The sequence below is a fragment of the Cydia splendana genome, chromosome 2 (assembly GCF_910591565.1).
Source record: "Cydia splendana chromosome 2, ilCydSple1.2, whole genome shotgun sequence".
Taxonomy (NCBI): Eukaryota; Metazoa; Arthropoda; class Insecta; order Lepidoptera; family Tortricidae; genus Cydia; species Cydia splendana.
The window spans coordinates 24,005,960-24,027,312 of record NC_085961.1 but is presented as its reverse complement, the minus strand read 5'-3'; the positions used below and the strand labels follow the sequence as shown (position 1 = coordinate 24,027,312).

Sequence of the window (21,353 nt, the reverse complement as noted above, 5' to 3'; positions counted from 1 at the left end):
AAAGCCCTATTTGCATCATAAATCAGTTTGTATCACTGCCATCACATATAGATAAAAAAAAGTTTTAGTAGTACTTACGTTTAGGTGAAATTTTGAGCTTGTGCTTTGCTTGTGTACGCTCTGACAACGTTAAGTATAGGCTTTAGCTGTTTCACTTTGAGTTTTGCCTAAATTATTGCACGATATTCAGTATATTTTGTAAAAACTTAGAAGTAAGTGCTCGAATTTTCAGTTAGTTACATTGTGCTGACGTTTTGTCAGGAAGTAAAGTGTCAAACTTTAAGTACCATTTGGCTACTTTTAATGCATGAGATTTAGACTTAAGAGGCTGTAACTTAAGTTATTTTACATATTTTCTGAGTATTAAAAAAAAATAATGTGTAATTCTAGTGCATAATTTAGTACTCATGCACTATTTTATTGTAGCTGAGCTTTTATGAGTATTGCAATTGAATTGAGTTCACACTTTGTTAAGGCGAAGTTCGGAAAGCTTTTAAGCTCGTGCAGAAATTGCTTTAAAAATTGAGAAGCTTTGTATAAATAAGTTCAGACATTTTGACTCGAAAGTTTTTTAATAACAGTAAACATATATAGGACAGGTTATTTTTACACACAAATAAACTAATTCAAAAAAAATTGTTATATTTTATTAGAAAGTATAAAAAAAAAACGAATTGTGAAATTTTGACATTTATGAACAGACACTTTTACTTGATTTTTGAACGATTTTTTTAAATTGTGAACAATTTTGGTTTTGCATTCACTGTTATATTTTGGGTCAGAAAATTTAGTTCAATAAAGACAAGGAAATATACATACACAGATAAAAGGTAAAACATAGTAAAACACATTGATATAACATTGTTTAATATAATTGTCAGACTACAATAGTGTGAGTTGGATTTGTAAATCTTTTGCCATCATATTTGTTTATTTTTTGAGTTAAACTTATTATACAATGGCCACTTCTGTGCAATTTCACTCTTTGCTGCGCGATGAATTGATTTATGAAGTAAAGATCAGGTCAGAGACACCACACTCAACAGTTGAGGGTCTTAGGAAACAGTTGAGGAATTTGGTAGGTGAGTGTCGGCCAGATGAGATTTTGGATACAGATTTGAACCCGGAGTCAGAATTGAAAGTTATTTCTGATAAATTAAATGATTTGTCATCCTTAGTAGCTAAGTTTGTTCAGTCGAAGGATAGATACTCCGGGAACAGGTCGAAGGCTCTGGGTAGTCATTTGTACTTCAGGCTTCTGCGGGTTCAGGTGGATGAAGATCCGGGGAAGTTGGCTCAGAAGATTGAATTCACAAATAGGCTTGACGCTTTGTTAGCACAGTTGGACAGTATAGGGCAGGCAGGCAGCAGCTCTAGCGACAGTGTGGCAGCAGTGACTCAGGTTTCACAGGCAGTCCCTACTAGGGAGCTGCAAGTTCACTGCTCCGGAGACAAAAATGTGGCTAAATGGGGGGTCAAGTTTAATGGTAACACAGATCCGAGGTCTTTCCTAGAGCGTGTCGATGAACTCAAGTTGGCTTATGGTGTGTCAGATGTGGTTTTGTTTAACTCGGCAGCTCAATTGTTTGTTGATCAGGGTTTGCTTTGGTACAGAGGTATAAAGGAACAAGTTTCTTCTTGGAATGACTTAAAAACCATTTTATTAGATGAGTTTGAGCCTGCAAACTTTGATTTTCGCCTAAGGTGTGAGATTCTTGCAAGAACACAGGGTTTAGAAGAGCCAGTGCACATTTATTTTGCAATTATGTCTTGTCTTTTTGGTCGCTTGAAGAATCCATTGCCGGAGGAGGAAAAGTTGCAGATTTTGATGAATAACATTAGGCCTAGCTTCTCACAACAACTGGCATTAGTAAAGGTTGATTCTATAGCCGAGCTGAAGGATTGTTGTAGGAAATTAGAGCAGGCATCACAGCGTACGCAGTATTTTGTTGAGCCCAACAAGTCTGGTTCGGCTCACACACTTAGTAGTGATTTCGCATATAAAGCCAAGTCCAAGCAGGTGAACGCAGTAGATGTTAGTAGTAGCAAGCGTTCACAAACATTTAGTAGGTCGCCAGCGCAAGCGAAATCGAGTGGGCAACAAAGTAACGCTGTTAGGAACGTCCAACGCTCGTCCACGCAATCCATACATGCACAGAACTCTGCCACGGTTCCTACTTGTTATAAATGCGGTGGCACTGCGCATGATTTTAAGAGATGCAGGGCTAAACCATCTAAAGGCGAGATTATTTGTTATTCATGTGGTACAAAAGATCATATAGCGAGGAATTGTCCGAACCGGCTGTCACAGACAACACAGACAGATCGTAAACGTCAAAGTCAAAGCGCGGAAATACGTTCCGTTTCACAGACAAAAAACGAATAGGGCCGAATTGTAGCAATATTTTTCCGGATAAATTGAGTGCTTCAATGAAAAAATTCTTAAGTTATAATTCGATTGCTACGATTCTCTTCGCACCTAGGGAAGGTGACATTCGGCCATATTTGAAACTTAAGGTGTGTAATTTTGACATTTACGGTTTGGCGGACTCAGGAGCCGCCGTTTCAATTTTGGGACGGCAGTCTTATAAAGATTTTATTAAGTTTGGATTTGAGCTCCAACGAATGGAGTCTAATACATGTAGCGTTGCAAATGGCGTCGTAGTCCAGTCACTGGGGTACATTTTTGTTCCGGTAACATTCAAAAATGTTACAAAGGTTATTCAGTTTTATGTTGTGCCCAGTATTGTCTCGGACGTTATTTTAGGCGTGGATTTCTGGCGCGCATTTAATTTAGCGCCAGAATTATTTGACAGCATCGACTACATAGAAAGACCAAACAATTATTTAAGTTTGTCCAGTATTTCAGTAAATCCGGTGAATACCATTCAGGCATACGACAATTTAACTTCAGCACAACAAGAACTAGCCGACTCAGTGGTAGGGAAGTTCAAGGATATCTCGTTCGAGGAAAAAGGATTAGGTAGGACGTCGTTAGTCGAACACGTAATTGACACTGGCGATGCCCAGCCTATTAGAACGCGACAGTATCCGCTCTCTCCTGAGAAGCGTGCAGCTTTAAGTTCCGAATTAGACCGGATGTTGAAGTTAGATGTTGTTACTCCGTGCGAAAGTCCCTGGAACAACCCGGCACTTTTAGTGAAGAAGCCAAATGGGGACTGGCGGTTTTGCTTAGACTGTAGGAAACTAAATGCAGTATCAAAGGGCGACTCGTATTCCATGCCATACATTCCGCAAATTTTAGATAGCTTAAAGGAAGCACGGTACCTGTCGACCATTGATTTGAGCTCGTCGTTTTGGCAAATACCGCTAAATGAAAGTTCGCAGGAGAAAACTAGTTTCTGTGTCCCTGGTCGTGGGTTATTTAAATTTAAAGTCATGCCTTTTGGGTTGTGTGGCGCGAGTGCGCGACAACAACGGCTCATGGATAAACTCATTGACCACAACATAACCAGTGACATAGAGAATGGTATGGTGTTCTGTTACGTGGACGATATTGTCATATGTTCGTCAGATTTTCAGACACATCTGCTTCTTTTGAACCGTGTGTTGGAAAAGTTGAAAATGGCTAATTTAACGATAAATTTCGGCAAGTCAAAGTTCTTTAGACAGTCCATTAAGTACTTGGGTCATGTCGTTGATGAATTAGGTTTAAGAACTGACCCAGAGAAGGTTTCAGCCGTTTTGAACTTTCCCATACCCACGACTTCTCGTGAAGTAAAGACGTTTTTGGGCATGTGCTCTTGGCACCGTCGGTTTATAAGGAACTTCGCAAGTATAGCAGCGCCTTTAAATAAATTAACTTCAAAGGGGAAGAACGCCCCGGCTTTTCAATGGTCTGTTGAGGCCGATAACGCTTTCAACACCTTGAAGAATGCATTAGTGACAGCTCCGATTCTGGCGGTTCCAGACTTTAGCAAAGTGTTCTCGGTACACGCTGATGCATCTTCATATGGCGTAGGTGGCATGCTCTCACAGACTATTGATGGCCAGGAGCATCCTATTGCGTACGTTAGTCGTTCTCTGAACAAGTGTGAACGGAATTACAGCGCGACGGAAAGAGAGGCTCTTGCGGTTTTGTTTTCGGTTGAGAAGTTCCAAGCATATTTAGGCTCGCGTCGGTTTAAGGTGATTACGGATCACGCGTCACTAAAGTGGTTCATGAACCTGGAAAATCCATCGGGCAGGTTGGCACGTTGGGGTTGCAGACTGTCTCAATTTGATTTTGATATTGAGCACAGGAAGGGCTCCGACAATGTCGTACCTGATGCGCTGTCCAGGCTCATGAAGGTTGACGCCGTGGACCAAGTGAATCCTAACGACGTGACTGACGAATGGTATGACAGGACGTTTAAAGGTTGTGAAACTTTGCCGGCCAATTTCCCAAACTATAGTATTAGGGGAGGGAAATTGTACCGGTTGAGTAAAAACAAGTATAATCTTTTGCGAGAGTTTGACTGGAAAGAGGTAGTGCGCAAGGGTGATAGGAACGCTGTTTTACACGCGAATCATTGCGAACCAACCGCGGCACATTTTGGAGTATTTAAAACTCATAGGCGGTTGTCGTTGACATACTATTGGCCAGGGATGTATAAGGACGTTGTCGATTTCGTGAAGGCTTGCGATACCTGTGCAGCCTATAAGCATTCACAGAAAGCGACTCCAGGTCTAATGGGACAGCCAAAAGTATGTGATCGACCGATGTTAGCGTTAAGTATTGATTTGGTAGGTCCCCTTCCGCGCTCTCGTGCAGGATTTACGTTTTTGTTTGTGGTTACGTGTTGCTTTTCAAAGTATACGCTTCTTTTTCCGCTTCGCCGCGCAACCAGCGCGTTGGTGGCGAAGACTTTTGAGCACCATGTCATTTTGAAGCACGGTGTACCTGAAACCGTAATTACTGATAACGGAGTTCAGTTTACGGGATCGGAATTTAGACAGTTGATGAAGCGTTATAACGTACCTAAAGTTTTTTACGGACCTCGATATACTCCACAGGTAAACCTGGTTGAGCGATACAATAAAACGGTCATGACAGCTGTAGCTTCGTACGTAAAGGAGAACCATAGGACTTGGGACGAAAAATTGCACCAAATTCAGTTTGCAATAAACAGTGCAGTGAATGAAACCACAAATGAGTCTCCTTTCTTTTTAGTTCATGCTAGAGAGCCAGTTATAAATGGGTCGTTTTATAAGGACACAGATAGGGATTACGAGCCGGGTGTACCTAGGGAGGAATATGCGGGTAATTTCGGGATTTTAAAGGATATTTTTCATCAGGTTAGGTTACGTTTATTGAGAGCACACGAAACAAATGCTAGGAATTATAATTTGAGAAGACGTCCAGAACAATTTGCAGTAGGCGATTTAGTATGGAAACGTAATTATGTGCAGAGTGACGCACAGAATTTTAGGATGGCGAAACTCGCCCCGAAATATGTTAAGTGTAGAGTAAAGGCAGTGTTGTCGCCTTTAGTCTACGAGTTAGAAACTGAAGATGGTCATAGTATAGGATCATGGCACATTAAAGACCTGAAAGGGAAGGTAGCAGCTTCTGGTTTGGTGAACGGTGGACGTGCGGCTCGCGTACAGGGTACTGCTCGCCGCGCCACCATCGTTGACTGAACAGGGTGAACGGTGGACGTGCGGCCCGCGTACAGGGTACTACTCGCCGCGCCGCCACCGTTGACTGAACAATAGAGCTCATACAGGTTTTTATGGTTGTAGTTTAGCAACAGTGTTAAATATTGCAAAGTCATATTTAATCACCAATTGTCAGAGACGTGGCGAACAGGTATAACTGTTTCACCACACAGTATGAACGTGGAAGGATGCTACGAACTGAAAGCGATGAATGTATGGAGCGGCGCAACCATAGCTCAATTAACGTCAAGAGCGTTGTCTTTAATGTGGGATTATTTTTTGCTGTCGTGCGAGGTCACGCAGAAATTTGGGTGTTATGGTGCTGATGGTTTTAGCCAATACGTGGCGGATTCCGTGCATGTGTGGATTGGCGTTGTTTTTTTGGTGTGAGAAGGAGAGGCTTTATTTTGTGAGGTATCGCAGGGCGCGCACTGCATACCGCGGACGTTGTTTTTCGGTTTGGTTATGTAGTCCGTTTATTTTTTTCTCTCAGCACACGTTCTCAGGCACATAACACATAATTATAATTTAGCTAACTAGCGGTTAGTAATTTTGGATATTTTGAATTTAGTTTGGAATGCAAATTTCGTTATTTAGCTACTCTAGTTTATATTAGTAAACTTAGTAGTAGGAATTGTTTGATTTTAATTTTGCCCGGTCTAGCGGAGAAATATTTTGAGTATGCTGAACATCGGTCCTGGCAGTTGGTTTGGTTTTGCCAGCGCAACTGGGTAAAGTTGTGCTGGTAGAACCAAGGGATGGTTTACTGGATAGTTGGATATTGCGATGTGGATTTTTCCGGCTGTGCGGATACCACATTTCTTTTTGTATTTAGGTTGTGTGGGTTCGAGATAAAAAAAATTCAAAATTTATTGGTTTATTGGTTTTGGTATGTGGAGTTGTGTGGTTTACTTTGGCTTTTCTGTTGGATAGCAATCTCGATCCTGCGGAAATCACTTCGGTGGTGGTTTTGTTTTGGGTTCTCCCATACTAAGTATGGTTGAGGTTGTTCTGGTGGGTTTTTTTTTCGTTTCTTGTGACACATGATTTAGATTTAGATAGTCGCTGAGGACAGCGAGCGTTTTACCCTTGGTAAAACGCAACAGCGGGGAGAGGGGTATTGTGACACGGCACTTTGTATGGTTAGCTCAGTTTAACGTTTTTAGGATTGTCTCGAATATAGTGTAGTTTTGTTCTATGGCAAGGAAGTCTTTGATGTAGCAACAATATACATGACAGGCACTCTGCCAATAGGAAACAAATTGAAGCTGATGGTGTTGCTACTTCAAATTAAATCCTAAATTTATGGAATAATATTAATAAATATTTAAATCAAAAACTTAATTTATAAATACAAAATAGGTTGAAATATATTCAAATAATTGAATATGATTTATTTCTTTGGGTTATACTTGCATATAAAATTATTCCATGAATTTCATTAGTTACTGTTATTTTGATTGTGTCATCCCAGGGACAGAATGGTTTGAGATCATTTCCTGGCTGGTTTTCGCCCTGGATGGGCATCTTTTATACATAGAACTGTGAAGCGAAGTACATCATGCTCTGGTAGCATCGATCAGAGGCTTGGTTATGCAGCAGCCGCTGCATCCATGAGCTAGGGAGCTCATGCTGTTGTTATTTTGCCACAAACAGTAAGTAGAATATGATAATATATAGATGTCCTCAGGTGCAACTCCTTGTTGAATCTTTGTTTGACCATTTCGCTTTGTTTCCAGTCTGCTGGTAAAACAATGTGGTGGGGAGGGAGTATCACAGCTGTGAGATGAGTCCACTCTAGGAATTTCCAGCTGGTGAGAAACTTAGATCATATAATGTCTCTTAGGTTAGCAGAGCACATGCTTCTAGTTATTAATCTTGAATTGTTTCTTTCAGCTGACTGGGGTTTTTTCGTTTTTATGTTACTACGTATGTGAAATCAGTTCGCATATCAGAGTATGGAAGTCTGTCCATATTCCTAAAACTTCAAGTGTGTCTGGTGAGCAGTTCGCCATAAGAATTTCGCTCTTCTGCTGGATGGAGGTGACGTCACCTTCAAACTGAGACCTTAGTCCTTCGGTGTTGCTCTGCGGTGTCGGGTCAGATTCCCGCTGCAGCAAATCAGCTCCGGCACAGCGGAGGATCACACGTCGGGCTTGAACTGGTGGAACATTGTTATGAGGTTGGTGTACGCTTTCCTTCCGTCCTAGAAGCATTTCAAAATTTAAAGTTAAAGAATTTAGTAGAATCATATGTGATGGCAAATGATAATTTAGGGACTAACAAATTTAGATAGGTCTGCTTGTAAATCATTTTAGAACCATTTCTGGCACGACCCAGCTCTGTCGTCTGACATTATTAAAATAAGGTGCTTATGCTAGCTTAATGATTTACATGTAGAGTAACTGCCCGTGTTCGAATTAGTAATAAATGATGTGTCACAAAAACTAACTTTCATTCATGTCCTTTATTGCCCTGAATAGTTGATGGAAATAGGTTTAGCACCTGCTTGAGCTTTGGTAAGATTTAGTTTTTATTTAATTTAGTAACTTTAATTGTCCGTGAGTTTCCTCAGGGAAAGCCCACAGCCGGGCTAGGAATATTTACGTGACAATAACTACCGTCCTATCACTCTAATACCTATACTGTCTAAAATATTAGAAAAATGTATGTATAAACGACTTTTAGACTTTTGTACAAAGTTCCAAATCATTAATAAACATCAATTTGGCTTTCAGAAAGATAAGTCAACAACACTGGCAATCTATTCCCTGATCAAGTCGATATTAAATAGTATAAATAATAACAGAATAACCACAGGGCTTTTCTTTGATTTATCGAAAGCCTTCGATCTCGTTTCTCATGACCTGCTTTTAAATAAATTAGAAAAATATGGAATAAGAGGGCTGCCACTCCAGTGGATATCCTCATATCTGAGTAACAGATTGCAGTGTGTTGAAATATCTAAAGTTGACGAAAATAATGAAAAAAGGAACTACAACTCCGAATACAAATTAAATAAGTACGGCGTACCACAGGGGAGTATATTGGGCCCTATACTCTTCTTGTTATACGTAAATGACATAACTGAAATAACTCATCATCAATTTATCTTATTTGCTGACGACATATCTGTAATTGTGACATCCGAAAATAGTATAGTTAATAGTAATACAATAGAAGAACATGAATCTGACATTAATAGAACGATAGAAGTAATTATTAAATGGCTCCATATTAACAACTTAGACATCAATTTGAGTAAATCAAAATATATCATGTTCAACAAAAATATACCTCATCTGAATGTTACACGAATAGAGAAAGTAACACAAACAAAATTTTTAGGTGTAACAATAGATGAAAACTTGAACTGGAAGGCACATGTACAAATCGTATGTAGCAAAATCAATAAGTTTGTTTACGCACTTAAACAAGTACGGAAAGTTACAACCGTCGCTACCGCAATTTCAACATACCGAGCATACGTAGAATCCACGCTACGATATGGTGTCCTAGCTTGGGGCAATAGCACCGATAAGGATAGGCTTTTTATCGCCCAAAAAAAATGTGTTCGAGCAATTTGCGGTCTCCCACCTTGGGAAAGTTGTAAACCTATGTTTAATAATCTTGGCTTACTACCGCTACCCGCACTATATATGTACGAAATATGTATGTTTGTCAGCAAAAATAAGCATCTTTTTAAAAAGGCAGCTGACCTGAACCAGCGTCCTCGTAGAGACCCTAACAGACTCGTATTAGACGTTACTCCAAAACTAGCACTCTACAGTAAAAGTTGTCTCAAAATGTGTGTTAAGCTTTTTAACAAATTGCCTGAACACCTTAAAGAGTTGAATGCCAAAGCACTAAAACCAAGGCTCTATAAATGGCTACATGGACAAACCTTGTATAATATTAATGAAATTTTAAATTGACGGTTCCTTTAATTAATTAAATTTCTTAGCTTTAACATTGACATTTGAATTGTTTTGTATATACCTGTCTATTTTGCTTAATGAATTGTATGTCCTAGAGTTTAAGGTGTAAATTTGCATGCTACTTTGTAGTTAATCATGTGTTACCTAATAACAATAGCATAAGAACCACTGTACCATGTTTATTGCAAATAAATGAAATCTAAATCTAAATCTAAACTTGTATGTGGTAATAATGTTTCACATAAATGACATAAATATCTACAAAAGTTCAGTTAGGCTTGTCTTCAATACTACATTAGTAACAATTTGTACAGACTATGCAAAGTTTTCAGACCTTTTCAGTACCTATTTCATCTAACAATCTCTTAGACGCCTATAAGGATGTATTTAGTTAAGTACATTTACCTACTGAGTTTAACGAGTTTCAATTTTTTTTTTCGGATTAATTATAATCGGATGATTATTATTTTACTTAAAAACATCAGCCTATATCCAGTAAGAAACTGCGTGAAATGCATAATGAAATAATCCTGCCACAAAATTAATTCCAAAACGGTGCCTCCTGTATACAACTCCCACATATTTTACTCACCAACACAGCGACGTAATGAAGCAATTATATATCGATATTTTTATGCATAAAATGCTTGGCGGATATCTGGTCGGGCCGCGCCACGGAACGCAGAAATAAAACAATATAAAGTCGGGTTATTGTTGCCGAGGCTCGGGTGGGTGTGTGCTGTGCCGTCTCCGTTATCGAGCTTTTAACCCGACGCGCGACAACCCGCGACATCGACACGATTTATCGCCTCACTAGCCCACTTCTCATTCCTACTTCCCCAACCGAATAAATTCCGTATCAACTACTGAAATTATGATCAAAAATTTCCTTAGAAGAATTACCACACTTTATATCTGGTTATTCCGATTATATTAAGGTTAAACGAATGTCGTTTTCTCATCGTTCGTGACGTTTTCGTTATTAGTTAACACTTTAAAAATGCGGACGCCTCGCTTCGGCGAACCTTTAAGACGTTAACAGGCATCCCTGCCACATACTTCACTGCATACAATTACTGCTTGTTGTTCTTTTCACGCGTGTGTCGTAGTTGATGTGTGGGAGCGGGAGAGTTTGGTTCTGCAATGGAGACGTTTTGTCCGAGTGCTTTATGCTTGTCGTTGCGACATCGATTGAGCTGGGTCGTCCGTCAAGCGCGCTCTAGTTTATACCCTTTCTTGAATAATACTTACACATACACATGAATTTATAGGTCGGTGAACCCATGAACAATATAGTAACGTATCAAAGCACACCGTCCTAAATGTATTTTATAAAGGTTAATTCCTAAAGATAAAATATAAAATAAGAATAGTTAAAGAAGCGTGCCTATACAATAGTTGGGTAAGTTTGTTCAGCCCGGCTTTAGTTAACTCGTAGCCTCGGATTTATGTGGCGAACTTTGAACTTAATTCTTTGCCAGTGATACTGACTTCCCTTTTCTGCGATGTGCAATTGTTTTCTTAGGTTTTTTTATAAATTGTATAGTTACGCCATTTCTGGTAACAATGCTATGGTTAGACTTGAATGTAGAACAATGATATAAGTACCTAGGTTTGTTAATTAGAAATCGGTTTTATCAACAATATGTTGAATTTTTAGTTTAGTTGTTTAGCCAGATAAGGTAGGTACACAGTTTAATAATAGTCACATAGTAGTAGGTAACTCTGTACAAAAATTATCAATAGTTGGTAAATATATACCTACGGGTATATATATTTTTTAAATATCAGGTGAAATTTTGGCTTGACCTCGCGGAGTGAAAAAATTTCACGTGACGGTATGAGCTCCAACTGTATCAAAAAAGTTTGAACGTTTCACTTTGTTCTATATTCTTTACCGATATAATCTTTCTTAGAAAGTTAAAATTATTGCAGTAAAATTATTCCTGTGTATGAAAAAAATCCAGATGAATTCTAAATGTAGGTACCTATTTAAGTTTACTCGTATTAAAACGACGCCATTATCAAACCCTTGTAAAATGGAACATAGCCGATCGATAACATTATCGTGCACCGTTAATAGTAAGGCACACTTTCATTCCCTGCCCTGATAAGATGCCCGAATACTGGACATTTATCTTCAAGATTAATGAGCCAATTTTCTTAGTTGCCCATAAAAAGAATCGCTAGGCCGACCTCGGCCGCCGTCACTGTCACTTATGGGTTAACTTTCAGTAGGCTAACGTATAAGTTTTGTGGGAGTTAGAAAAAATATAATTCTTATTGCGCAAATACGCCATTTTGATTCCATTGTAAGAAAAAAACGGGATAAATGTAAAAAAAATGAAATTTTCTTGCGTATTTTTTTTTCAGAAAAGTATAGTACATTTTAAACTTGAATTAGGTTCGCCAAACTTATACGTTTAACACGACTACATTTAATTTAATTACGTTTAATTGCTATTGTGTTTCACCCATTAGGTGTGTATTGCATTTATATGTTTTATTTATTGAATTACGTAGGTAAGCTAGAAGTACACCCTACACGACGAATAAAGAAACTAATTTTTTAGTTCTTCATGTGAATTTAACAAAATCCGTAAATTATAAACCGCAAATGAATATTTATCGTATCTACACAACCGGTGGCGCCTGACACACATTCAGAGACCTAACATTATCTACGAAATTTATGCATTAAAATGACAGCCACATAATTTACTGCACTAAGTACTTGTCAGTAAAAGCTACCTAATGCTGGCAATTATCTTAATCACCCGTCTCGCTTACACCTGTATCGCAATTTTAAATTATTACCAAGTAAACTGTCACAGGAAATTATTTATTTGGACCATTGTCCTTAAGGGAGTCTGGGCGCGATAAATAAGGAAGTAATTTTAAATTCAAAATAATAATTATGCCGAAAAAATTCTTCCCCTGTCTCTTGGGAAAGATAGGAAGGAGCAAAATGGATTAAAGTGTCAAAGGTGAAATAAAACACCCTGTATTTGAGAATGTCTGTATAACGTCATCCAACGAATAACCAAATAGGCCGCTTCTTTACTGAACCGTGTATCTATCGCTTTCGGTGTTGAGAAAAAATGAATTTTATTGTCTACGTGGCTAGGTTGCTTTTACAAAAATACAATTTAAAAGGCTTAAGCTTTTTAGACCACGTAATCCGTCCTGTACCTACAGCCAAACATATTAAGTTGCTTTTTTTATTATTTTAGATGTAAGTAGCTACTTACAGGTTGTATTAATGTAAATGAACCTATAAGATAGAATATTAAATGTTTAATCAACATTGATTATCATAATATAATGATTGTCATAACACCAAACACTTACCTAAGTATCTACGCATTCCGAAACTGTCAAAGTGTCTAACAAAAATCGATATATTTTGCCAAATTCGCTGATTACATAAGGCTTAAAACCGCATGTTACTCACGGTGGGCCGTATTAGCATTTAGAACGGTAAGTAAACATAGTAGACGGTCGTGAATGGAGCCGGGTTTACGTCCTTTATGACTGGCTTTATGACTTGTTAAGCGAAAACGCTCGTAAACTTAGGGTCAACCTTTTTATGAACGATTTTTTAAACGGTTACGTTTTGTTTATATTGTAGTTTTATGAGCTGCCAGATACATTTTATTGACTCTAATTAGGTTATTTGGTTTTAAAGCTTGTTTTGGCAAAGTTAATTGTGTTTACATGTTTTTTACAAGAAAGGAACTGATTCTCCGATAACAGAATGCAGTTTCAAGTAGGTAGGTGTAACCATAAAGTGTATAAAGCGTTACCTTGATAAGTTAAAAAAAGTTAATTATATCGTAAATTCAATTAGAGTTTTATTATTTTCTTCTTAATTTATTTATTCACACGTTTGACTATCAACAAAGCTATCATAATAATATATCTAAAGGAAATAAACCACATGCCTCAAACATCGAGCCCAAAATAAATCTAATTCTAATCTTAATTTATTTACGGTCGAAAAATATTAAACAAGTTAATCATATCGTAAATTCAATAAAAGTTCCGTATGAAGTCCTTAATTTATTTACGATTATGTATGTCTATTTTTTTAATATTTATGTTTTATTATATTTGGTCATAATCGGGCACTAAGATATCACCTACAAAATTGTAGTACAAAAACCTTTGTAGGCAATATGTGCGGCGCTTTGTTTTCGCCCACATAAATCCGCCGGTACACGGGCCCGCTAACTTATTTTTGTTCGTACCGCGCAGGATAGATGGATCCAATTCCAATTTATGTCTATCTTGGGAATTAACGGGGATTCCAGTTTATCCAAAAAACGTGCGGGAACTCAGGGAGAGGGGGCATGTTGGAAGTTATTTTGGAATTATGATTCCGGATGCGTGCCGCGGCGTTCGCGCCTCGTTCCGATGTAATATCGGTCCGCTGCAATCGTTTAGGTTGCATCGCAGCGACACTGCGCTGAAATGTTTATGGCCCTTCTCTGCTCGGGAATCGTATACTCTTTCACAATTATTTTTCTTAACGTTAAAATATAAATAATGAAGCAGACGAGTACACTCAAGAGCAATAAAATAAAAAGGTAACAAGGTTTTATTTTCTTAGTTAATTAAGCTACAACAAAAATAAATACCTCTGGGGTCACCGCTTATTTTCATATCTCCTAATTAAATATAATCAACTTGGGGACGCATAAAAATGCAAAAAGAAACGCGGCAACAATTTTATAAATTTAAACCCTCGGATTCCAAATCCAATTCCAGTACGTTTGCAAATGAAAACGTCTGGCCAAAAATGCAGGACGTGTGTTTTAATGGGGTGTCACCAGGGTTCTTAAGTATTCCACCGGCCCACCCCATAATACTCTCTCCTTAGTCTGCCACGTCCTCCCCTTGATATATTAGTCCCAGTTCGTCGTACATAATTTTGCAGGGTGGTCGGTTGCTCCCTCACTCCCCCGCGGGCGTACAATACGAAGGTTTTGTTTATTGATGTATAATAAATGTGTTAAAAAATTTAATGGCACTTGTTAACGTTGCGAATTGAGTTGTCTAGTCGAGTGAGGACAGTTATTTCCATCCCTTTGATGTTCAAAGGAAGCGTGCTCGTGTTTTAAAGTATCTATTCGTATGTTTATTTTTAAATGCACGTGTTGATATATAAATCATTACAGATGGTGGATATTTTATATATTCAGTATTAAATTTAAAAAGTTAAATTTTAAACACAAAACGTTAACTGAAACCATAAGTAATTTAAAGTTGGTAAAAAATTGGTTTCCAGTTCATGTATCATTTTTTTAGTGTCATTATTGAAAAGACTCATTAGGTATACGTATAGGTTGCTTACATATTATTCAATATTAAATCACGCAAATTAATCTTTAAATTAAAAAAAAAACCTTCTTAGTTGATGGATCCACAAACCACCGATTTGGTTTCCGCCCCATCGTGTTTGTATTGTCGTTACTGAAAAGATGATTGTAAATTGTACTTATGTGTAAGTGTACGCACACTATTGGGTCGTCTGAAACTGATACCCACAATTTACAATAGCGCAGCGCAATCAATATCAGTCCGTGTCTATGCGGTAAAACTTCATTAGCAATACATCGGAGAGCCATACATCTGTCGCGGTCACGTGTTAGCTCCCTGTGTTTGTATATGTAACTATCGAATACACCCATGTTGTATATTATGTTTCCACGTAGGTATATAACGGACACACATAATATTAAAAAATATCTTCAGTCTTCTTTGTAATCATAATAAATGGAATACTAACGTTAGGGTATAAGTAAGATAAATACTACAGATATCTTCACATAAAGATATGTGATATTTGATAACAGAAAGCTCTTTAGTTTATGTTTTAAGCGGCTGAAGTTTAAATTACAAATCTTTTTTTTTAGACAATAATGAAATCACATACCTGGTCATCTCATATAGGGTTTGCACGCGACGGATCTGAAATGTATGGGCAGATCCGCGGATCCGGATCCAGATCCTGATAATTTCATACATATCGGATCCGGATTGCAAACCCTAATCTCATACAGTATACACTATGATGGAATTAAACATCATACAAAAATAACATTTTATAGATAAAACACTACCTACCCTACCTAAACATTTAATAAGTGCGACAAATATTTTATTCAAATTATTCACTTAAATGTAAATTACACAAACATATAAGTACAGGCACCTCCACATTCATATCCTATATTTAATTTTCAATTTACTTTGTACTTATATCAACTGATTAAATTAAATACATTGGCACCCTGTAAGTTAATTACCTCTGCATAACTTTGTATTAAGATTACCGCGTGTCAAATCATCCAAATTAATATGAATGCGTACTCTTAGACAGTTGTGCACCGCAAGACTTACCCGCGGCCCCAACATGTGACATGACAAATACCAACTTAGGGCAAAACTTGCCTAATTTGACTAATGGATGGTAGTTATTGTCTTGGCGAATTAATGTGGTATATTTATTGCATATTGGAGGAGTAACTACGTGACGTAGTTAGAATTTATAGCTATAGGCGCTTTTAGTTGAACGTGAAGTGTTAAGTGACAGTCGCTTAGCTATCTTTCAAGTTATTTTAAAAGATTATGTAATTAAATATATGTATTAGGTATAACCGACTATACATATAGCACGTCAGCCATTTTTATAGTTTTGTAATTGAGCAATAAAATTAATTAGTACCTATATGAAACGCTATTTACTATTAATATACGATTATATATTATACGCCTAAAGTCACTTAATTGTCTCCCAACATCTTGATATATGGAATCAAAGTCAACCACGGCTTGTATTTACATACTACATATTTGTTTTGGTCGATCGAATCAAATGAAAATAGTGATGGGAAAGACGTTAGCGTGTTACTACATTTTGTAATAAGATAAATAATAATTTAAATATAAAATTCAAATTATAAAACACTGTCATTAGAAAACAGCATAGCGGCCGTACGTCACAACGCCCACGTCACCGCATTGCTTTGTTTATGGCGACCCTACGTTGCGAAACGCTGTACAGTCAGCAGCAGAAGTTGCTAAGCGGGCGAGGTGTTCAATTAGTTCAAAATTACCTTGACACGCTCTTATTCTCTTAACAATAAAGTCGCGTCAAGATCATTTTGAACACCTGGCCCGCTTAGCAACTTCTGCTGCTGACTGTACATAGCCCATTGTAAACTTACAGTACCTACATTATTATAACTTAGGGCCTGGCAGGGTCAAAAGTCATGTCCTGTGACAAGTATTGTATTTACATTTTAACTTCAAGGAACTTAGAACCACCAGCGGTGCTTTGACGGAAGGTGGATCAGGTTTCTTTCTACCCATTTATGTAGGATTAGGTACTTGAACTACCAATATTATATAGTTAGTCAGGACCAAATAATTTTGCATTGTATTTCTTTCATTTTTTGATACTTAATTTGGGTTCGATTATGTAGGTATGTGATTTATTTCCTTTAAGGCCAGCGCAAACCGGCGGAGCGCAGCGCAGATCACCGAGGAAGATTTACGCCGCGCAGCGCACACCGGCGAGGTAAAACTAAAATCCCCCGCGATACCGCGAGCGCCCGCCAGCCCGAGCGCTGGCGGCTGGCGCACCAGGGAGCACTTCGGCGCAGGCCGGGGGATGCCGCGGCATGCCGCCGCGTGTGCTCTATCACAAGGGATTAGTGACTAGTGTGCACGAGTTCTCCCCCGTCGTCCCGGCGCTACTCCGGCGCACTCGGGAGGCCTCGGCGCATGCCGGGGGATGCCGCGGCATGCCGGCGCCTACCACCGCGGTATCCTCTAACGTGCTCCTCGATGCCAAGGAGTAACAATCCTCCGTGATGCTCCGAGGTCGGTCTCAAAGCATTTAAATTTATACCTGGTATATTAGGTAATTGAAATAGGGAAGAAAATACATTGATAATTTTAAAGTGATCTGCGCTGCGCTCCGCCGGTTTGCGCAGGCATTAGGTACGTTATTAAAGCTTTCGTGTCTTTATTTCAAACGTCATGTTCAAACGTGTGCAAATAAAGTATGTTGTTGTTATTTATACATATGTACAATATAATGTGATATTCTACTCTATAACGCATGAGATCAGACATTACGCATTTAGCTGGATTCCTAAGAAATTGTCCACTTGTATCTAGAAACATTTTATAATAATTACATACCTACCTTATACATACTTTTATATAAATTTTAATAAAAAAGACGCGCTAGAGATCAGATTCACTTAGGTTTCACTAGGTTTAACTTTTGATGTGTGATTACTGAAGATCATCATCATCATAACTTAAGAGCTTTGCTCTTGTCGGTGGAGTAATCGCCACTCATTTCTTTCTTGTGCCAGTCTTTTAATTACTGAAGATGAATTAAGAATACTCACTTGATAAGCTTCGGACGGGTTAATTTCTCGTTTATTCTAGCAACAGAATTTAAATGACAAAGAGCTAGAAGTTAGTTAGTAGAACAAGTTACCCGGCTGGAGGCATGCGTGCATAAACCATCTGGGCATCCGATTAAATTATTTAACGTCTTCATTCCCCGTGGTGAGCCGTTGCATGCCGGCATGCGGATGTGGGGGTACACGGACGTTGCGTGTACCCCGGGTACCCCCGCCTTTACATTTTATAAGGACCTTAGAGTTTGAATAAAGAATTGCAAATTCAAAATCAGAGGTTGCGTGCAAAGGCTGACGTTCTAAAATCGTTTTGAAAAGGTCTGGAATTAGCCAGAAAATTGTTAAATTGTTTAATAAGTCAAGAATGTTTAAAGTTTTCAATAGTAATATTTATTTGCATTTCAGATGCAGTTTTTGATGCCAGTTGGAAGAGATAAGCCCACAAGCGCTATTAATAAAAGTTCTAAAAGCAGAGTTCATCAAACAAAAGGTAAACGCAATTCATAAAAATTTAATCTTAATTAACTCCCGGCAATAAAGCATCGCTACATTTAAGAGGGCACTAACTGTAGTATATTTAATATTAAAGATCTCAGGTAAGTGGGAGAGCCTGCAGCTCGCCGATAAGAGCCCCTACCCTCCTAAGCTTTCGGGGGGCGTCTTAAGAGGCGGTCATACTTCAAATTGCGTTTTACTTAGATATCTAGTTTGATTCATTGCCCCCGTTATTGCATAAAAGGGCTTTGATAACATCTATGTGACTTACGTTTATGGATGAAAAAATTGGTCGGTCCATACTTAAATGCATACCTGGAATAAATAGAATAGAACATTAGATACTTATTTATTTAAATTTTTATTCACATAAAAATAGTAACAATATGGAAGCCATACTGAATTAGTGCGCCATCGATATCTATCGATATATCTGTTTTAATTTAAACTTAACACAAGCTTATACCCAATAGGGTAATCAAATATAACAAAACACGTCGAATAGTTATAATCCATAGATTGGAAACATCGCCTGAAGCGAACGCGGCAGATTAAACATCCAGCGGCTAAATGTACGCGCGATAATTTACCCGACGACCCGCGCGTATTAGCCGTATCCAACTAATGTCGATATTGTCGATATTCGGCTTTCGATATTTCGGCATTCGGCGCTCGGCGATATTTACGGTGCGACCGACGCATTAGACTGCCCATTCGTAGTCAACAATAATCTCTATTCTTTATTCCTTTGCAATAGGGTTCTATATAAAACATACGAGTAAATTAGCACAGATGCTCTGATTCATTCCAAATTGGCTTTTCAGCGTGAAAAACGAACCGGTGTAGATCGGTTGAACGGGAAAAGGTTCTATTTGCGTTTTTTAGTTGGCGTTGCCGGCTAATTTACAATTAAGTAGGTAGCGGGCTTCGGCTGAAGTTTATCCCTGGGTGGTCATATAGAACGTAATTAAGATGTCTTTGTTTATATTTTGTTTCTTTGTTTTCTACGAGTATCAAGAAAGAATATTTATTTTAGGTATTAGTATGAAAATTATGTAAGTTTGGTGTCCTTCTTTACTTAAGGAATTAAGGTATATTACCTACAGCTCTCTATTCTCTATACTTTTTGTGTACTTACTATACTTTCTTATTTTTCTATTACTTTCTCGTTAGGTAAATATTTTTGAGTTTTGAAATAGGTAGGTACCCCACTCACTTTTCAAAACTCATTAGTCATAATGCTTCCTCTAAAAACGTCAGTATACCTATGTACCTATGTATTTATAATGTGTGGAATTTGTATTGCTACGATAGTAAATATAAGATAACCAATTGGAAGCATCTCAAATGCAGCAGTAAATCAGAGACACGTACAGCACGTAGACACATAGACAGCGGCGGATACAAAATCGATACTCGCGATACTGTTCGATGTGCGAGATATATGTAGGTTTGTTTCATACAGACGTATAGCTGATCGTTAAAAAAGTGTGTCGGGCGTAAAATGGAGTGTTCTGTCACCATAGCGTATAAAAAGCCTGAAAATCACCCCTGACGGAGCTAGAAGATGTTGATGTAAAATTTAGCTAGTTTTTCTCAGGAACCACGAAGGTATGGCGCTTTTGAAACGTCGGAGCTGATTTTCAAGGTAATATATAAATAAGCAATACGAGATAAGTCATGCTTTAGGTAATAAAAACAAATACATACGTCTTAAAAGCTAATATATAGTTTGGATTCTGTCCAAAAGATGATTAATCAACAGCTGGAAAAACTGTATTAATTAACACTGAAAAAATGTAACATTTTTTGTTACAATTGAAGCTCAAATAGATGCTAGTTATAAATTGCATGCGCAATTAAATAGCGTGTAATGGTGTCGAGGCGTCGAGATCGTTGGTAGCGGCCCGCCTCGATGGGTATCGCTTGACGCATGCTAGGTGTTAGGCGTAGCACACACGTGGTGGTGCGAAACGCGCGATGATAACGCTGTAGTGTAGGCAAATCGCGCGAATTATTCGCGCAACGTTTGACCGTGCGAATATGCGCAGCAAATCTGTGTGATGTCCGCGGGCATGTTTAAACTCTATCGTACATTATTAAATTAATAAAAACCGGTTACGCACGTGAAAAGTGCTCACGGAAGTTTGTTGGTAAGTTAAAAGCTACCGTGTTGGTACATTTCAGGCTTCACAGGCCCGCGATACTTTTAGAATACTCTTTATTGGCACACCTCAGTAAAAAGATACAAAAGAAAAGTACAATTGATTAAATGTAGAGGCAGACAACAGGCGGTCTTATCGCTAAAGAGCGATCTCTTCCAGACAACCTTTGGGTAGCGGAAACAGAGAAGTACTTAATCGATACTTTTGTTAAGTTATGATCTAATTCTGCCTGCCACTCAATAGAACTTTTGTTATAAAGGTGCAGAACTATATATTGAAGCTACAAGTATTCCATACACTAAAATAGATTTGGAAGTCCGGGGCCTAACAGAGCCGGGTGCGAGCGGCCTACCGATGGCTATCGTGGGCAGGGCTCTAACGCCGCGATAAAGAAATGTCTGTAAATTTCGCCAAGTTATTAACTACTAAGTGCTTGTTTTAAATTGGTCGTATAATCTGATTTGTTCCTAACCAATATTTATAGTGAGCTACAAAGTAGCCGTAAAACTTAGCTCAATCATGTGCTTAATGCGATAGTGAAGTGGTCACGGATAGATTAATGAGATATTTAACTAGTCATTGTTGAGCTTTATTAAGTTCTGAAGTTAAGGGCTTATTTAGATAAATCTTTAGAGCTCCAGCATTAAATT

At 38.2% G+C, this 21,353-nt stretch overlaps 1 protein-coding gene and 1 long non-coding RNA gene across 2 annotated transcripts in view; one reads left to right on the top strand and one right to left on the bottom strand.

Moving 5' to 3' along the window:
• The window catches only part of LOC134806023 (homeotic protein ultrabithorax), a 210,180-nt gene that overhangs the window by 126,533 nt on the left and 62,294 nt on the right, over positions 1 to 21,353 (bottom strand). The gene's annotated exons all lie outside the window — the stretch shown is intronic.
• LOC134799689 (uncharacterized) overlaps positions 18,450 to 21,353 on the top strand; it is a 34,148-nt gene continuing 31,244 nt past the window's right edge. The window contains exon 1 of the long non-coding RNA XR_010145440.1: positions 18,450 to 18,533. This is a non-coding gene — a long non-coding RNA (uncharacterized LOC134799689). The remainder of the gene's footprint in view (positions 18,534 to 21,353) is intronic.